Here is a 5379-nt window from a genome sequence, read left to right on the forward strand (position 1 = left end):
ACCTAGTGAGAAGCTACACACATAATACGATCTCAAAAATTATTTATGGAATGTGTAGGGGTTCGGAATGAGCCTCCTCAGAATGTGTCACTTTTGTATGAAGATTGTTTTGAGCTGGGGGCAATTGAGTCCCTGCAGGTTCAAGAGAAACTACTGCCTTTCTCTTAACTAGAGAAAGGCAGTAGAATTTGAATTAGGAATTTTTCCCAGAAAAGATTTATTACCAGAGATAAATTTTATCTAAGTGGCCCCATCTATATGGCAGGGCAAACATCTAATTATCAAACTTCTGCTTTTCTTCTTACTGTCCTGTGACTGACCCTCCTATCCTTGGAAGCCCTGGGCCCCTATCCCATTGCTTAGCTCAGGATGGCATCTATACGTCATTTTACCTTTTGGTCTTTGAACCTCTCACGTATGTGGGGTTCCCATATGTAAAAAATTAAGTTTCATTTTCTCCTTTTAATCTGTCTCATGTCAATTTAACTCTTAGACCAGCCGGCAGAACCTAGGAGAGTAAAGGAAAGTTTTCTGCTTCCCCAACAAATGAATAAAAGCAAATTCACATCATTAAACATTGTAAATACTACATAAATAAAAGTACCTGTGTATTAAGTCACAAAAAGCCATTCCTCAAAATATTTTTTGTACAAATTTTGCTGTGCGTGAATACAGCACAAAAATGTCTTACTACAATTAATATAATTCCTTAAAATGTAATGGGGTATTCATTGCCTCGAGGATATTAGTAAAAAATGTTATTTCAGTTTAATTTGATCAAGACCGAGGAAGCAAGAAAGACGTTGCTTTACGTATACCATGGGATTTGCTTTTCTGTTTTATTTTGACAGTTGGAATATAGAGTTACCACAACATGGCGCAGTTTACCAGTGCTACAGAGCCCTGTGACTCTCAAGTTTGATTCTGGGGTCCAAGGCTAACTGATGAAAGTGAATGATCCTTTCTTTGATGATCCCCAGCACTACCAGGCGAAGCAGGACTGCCTTTTGATGGAGCATGAAGGTGAGAAATTTTCTATTTTGAGTACCAAAGCTGAGAGAAATAGAGAGCACATGTTGTGATATATGGCAGTGCTCTCTTACAATATCTGTTAATCCTCTCAGAGTTTCCAAATACCTCATGCTACTCATCCCACGTATCTGAAAATGCAGTGACGTGGAAAGATGAGGTCAAAAACTGTGTGACCTGGAACTGAGATCTTTGGAATGAACAGTCTATATCTGGTAGGTATTTAAGAAAATTATCTATGAAACAGTATTAACAATTCATGTGAAAATGTTAGTTCAAGTAATAAATATAGACAATTGATTTGTTTCAGGTATTTAATGGCATTTGTAAAGCATGCATCCTTAAATTTAAATTGACAGTGTTCTCTAAGTTGTAGGAACTATAAAACTGTACCTTTAAAATACTTTTTGGTAGTTTTGTGATTCTTATTTCTAAAAATACAGCTATATATTTTGAGAAAGAGTTTTCATCCAGATATTTTATGTTTTAGTAATTTACGGATTTCATTGAATAAGTTAGGGAAAATAAGGTAAACTTTTCATGGAATCATAGTGTATTGGAACTCTGCCTGTGAGGAGTCTAGAAGTCTGGCTACCTTAAACATACCTGTGTCTACATCTGAGGCCTCTTGACTCCAGATCCAGAACCTTCCAAGATATGCTATTGTCCTGTTTAAAAATTTTCATTTCTTCAACTACTAGAATTTAATGAGTAGAAATTCTTTCTCCAGAATCTCTCTTGAAACTATATTTACCACTTTGTTGTGGACATGAAAACCTGAACATACCCTTTCTTTATCCCAAACTTCTCACACCTGAATCTGAATTTGTCTTTATACACAATCACTTTTATTTCTGACTTTCCAGTTTCTGTTATTCTCCAAGTTACCAGCTATGAGATCCTGATGTCATCATTGACCTCTTCATTTTTTTGTCCCCACAAACAGTTATCAAATCCTGCTGATTGTTCTTTGGGGGTATCCCTTGAGTATGTCCCTTCATTGCCATCCTCAGCATGACTTCCTGAGGACTGTCTAGACTGTTACAGTATATGGTTTCCTACGGGTTTCTGCTCCCAGCGTCACAGTACATGGTTTCCGACGGGTTTCTGCTCCCAGCATCTCCCTGATCCTGCTTATTCCACACACAGTGACCTGGCTGGTGGTCCTAAAACACCACTTTGATTATATCACTACATTTTTTCAAGATGATTAATAGCTCCGTTTTGCTTGCAAGGTTAAGCCCAAAATTGTTAGACTGCTGTCCAAGGCCTTTGATTGGCTCCTGTTCAAACTGTGTTCAATTACCGTTCTTCCAGAAACCTCTGCCTCAACCAAGCAGGTCTGCTCATTCTAACTTAAACGATTTGAACCTTTGAACACATAGAATTTCCCTTCCTTTCTGCCTACCCAAATCCTCCCTTTTCAACCTGACTAAAATGTTACCTCCTTTGTGAAGACTTCTAAGATAATCCAGTTCTTGGTGATTACTCAGTCTTTTGAACTCCTATAATATATCTATGCTGTGCCATTCATCAAAAAATTTATTATATACTGCTTCATGACATTTGCATAACCCCAAATTGAATTTCCTCTATTATTTTTGACTGCTGTTTCAATTCTTAGGTAATGTCTGTTTTCCTTATTATCTTTAAAACTCCTAAAAGGCAAGAACATGTCTTTTCTGTTCCCTGAGTGGATTTACTATAAAGCTAATGAAACTTATGCTTCAGGGCCCCTTACTTGCATGGTTCCCTTCTAATGTCCTGTGTCTACTTTTGTTTTGATAATTTTGAATTTTTTTCAGACAGGGTCCTCCCACATTGTTAAGCTTCTGGCCCCATAAACCTTGGGTCCACCTCTGAATGGGAATGATAGCTAACAATTAATATTCATTTTGTGCTTATGTTGAGGCACTGTTTTGCTGTAATATTTCTGTTTAGCTACAGATAGAAAGAACCCCCTTCCCCTGTGCCACTCAAACCCCAATATAATAAATTATATTAATTGCCCAATTTGTAATGACAAAGAATACAGAAATCTGGCAGACGCAAGCACACACAGAGCAGGAGAAGATATAGGATCTCTCTGAGCAGCTTCCTTTGGCCCCCAAAGTCTCGGTAATGGCACAGTCCCAGCAGGGCTCAGTCATGAAGGCTCTGAGAAGGTGAATGATTTATTATGCCATGGACTTTTATGGTTGGAATTTATGTTATCGCTCAAGAAAATCTTATACTAGCAATAATGTGTCCTTAACCAGAAATATTTGGAGACATTCTGAATTCTCTTCTCAAGTCTCATGTGGCATCAGAAGGTCATGTTGGATGTGGACGTAGAAGAATGGAGACATGCCAGTGCACAGGATGCCCTGAGTAGAATCTCTGTCCCGTGCTTGACCACATTCTGGCAAACACTTTATAAGTACTGTTCCATTTAATCCTCACTGCAATCCTGTGAGATAGGTATTGTTACTATCACCATTTTACAAATGAGGAAGCAGAGGCCCAGAGAAGGTCATTATCTTGCCTGTGATCACTCAGTGCATAAGTAATGGAGCTGGTACTCAAAAGGCCAAGTTGTCTGGTTTTAGAACTGGAATTTTCAAAATTCCTTACTAGATTGATTACAGTAGATGAATTCGTTTGTATTATCTTTTTAAAAATTCTTTTTGAAATTCTCTTTTTATTTATTTAATCCCTCAAGTCTGTTCATTGACATTAATTTTGAAAAATATGCTGAGGGGAAAAAAAAAGGTTCCAGTGAAAAATGTTTAGAAAACACTGCAAACTCTATTTGTCCCTTGGAGAGTCACTATGAATACTAGCATATTAGTAATTCCCAAATCCTTCAGAAGAGAAATCTGTTTCATATTATTAACCCAACATACATAAACATATTTTCTACTTTTCAGTAATACTAATAACAACAATGGCAACTAGAATTTATTGAGTACTTACTATGTGCCAGACACTATTCTAAAAACTTCATATATTAGTCCTATGATGTAGATACCATTTTTACCTGCATTTGACAGATTAGGAAACTGAAGCATAAAGCATTTGAGAAATTTGTCCAAGCTTACATAGTGGCTTAGGCACAATTTGAAGTCAACTACTATTCTAAGCTGCCTCCCACATTTAATACCTACTATCTGTAGAAATTCTGCGGAATTAATGTTTCAATGAAATCACTTCGGGATACAATTGAAATGTTACTTTGTATGGACAACATATAAATTAACTTTTAATATTCACAAGGTCCTGAGAATATTCATCAAGTTTTCTGAAATAGTTTGCTGTAATGTTGAATATAAAACTTTAATTTTATAAGATACTAGATTTCCATTCTTCAGAATGTGACTCTTTACAAATGTTTCCTTTCTTGACTCTTTGTGGATTAAATTTCTCAATATGATGATTGTTTTTTATTTGCAGTTGTTGAATCATTTTTGTTTGAACAGCAAGACTAAACAGCACCTGGAGGTGGAACTCTGCCCGTAAGTTCTCTCTTTTCTTTTTTTTAAATAAATTTATTTTATTTATTTTTGGCTGTGTTGGGTCTCCATTGCTGTGCACAGGCTTTCTCTCACTGTGGCGAGTAGGGGCTACTCTTCCTTGAGGTGCGCGGGCTTCTCATTGCAGTGGCTTCTCTTGTTGCGGAGCACAGGCTCTAGGCACGTGGGCTTCAGTAGCTGTGGCACACAGGCTCAGTAGTTGTGGCTCGCAGGCTCTAGAGCACAGGCTCAGTAGTTGTGGCACACGGGCTTAGTTGCTCCACGGCATGTGGGATCTCCCCGGACCAGGGCTCGAACCCGTGTCCCCTGCATTGGCAGGCAGATTCTTAACCACTGTGCCACCAGGGAAGTCCCGTAAGTTCTCTTTTAATATACACAAGCTGCTCACTGCTTTAGGCTAACTTCCAAATAGTTTTAAAAATCATTAAACTCATAAAGCAATTATACTCCAATAAAGATGTTAAAAAAAATCACTAAACTCTCATTCTATTTGGTTTGAAAAATATGCATGAGTCCCTCCCATATTTATTATTGTAGACCTCATACGAAGTTAGAAGCGTTAAAGTAGGTAGACTGTGCATTTCCACTGAAATACAGAATCACACAGGTGATTGAGAATATATTTCCTTAAGGCTGACCCACTTCCTGATTTAAATTCATCATGATTGGTTTTTTTTCATGAAACTAGTCTCACAGGTCTCAAAATTATAGAGCGCTTCTAGTGTAGTTATGACACCCAAAGTTTTTTTAGGATACTTTTGATTCTAGTTCAACTCCACTAAGTAAGTTCTACACACACACACACACACACACACACACACACACACACACACACACA

This window comes from Aethalodelphis obliquidens, unplaced genomic scaffold (genome assembly GCF_003676395.1).
Source record: "Aethalodelphis obliquidens isolate GAN/ISIS:26980383/991018 unplaced genomic scaffold, ASM367639v1 scaffold6, whole genome shotgun sequence".
Classification (NCBI taxonomy): domain Eukaryota; kingdom Metazoa; phylum Chordata; class Mammalia; order Artiodactyla; family Delphinidae; genus Aethalodelphis; species Aethalodelphis obliquidens.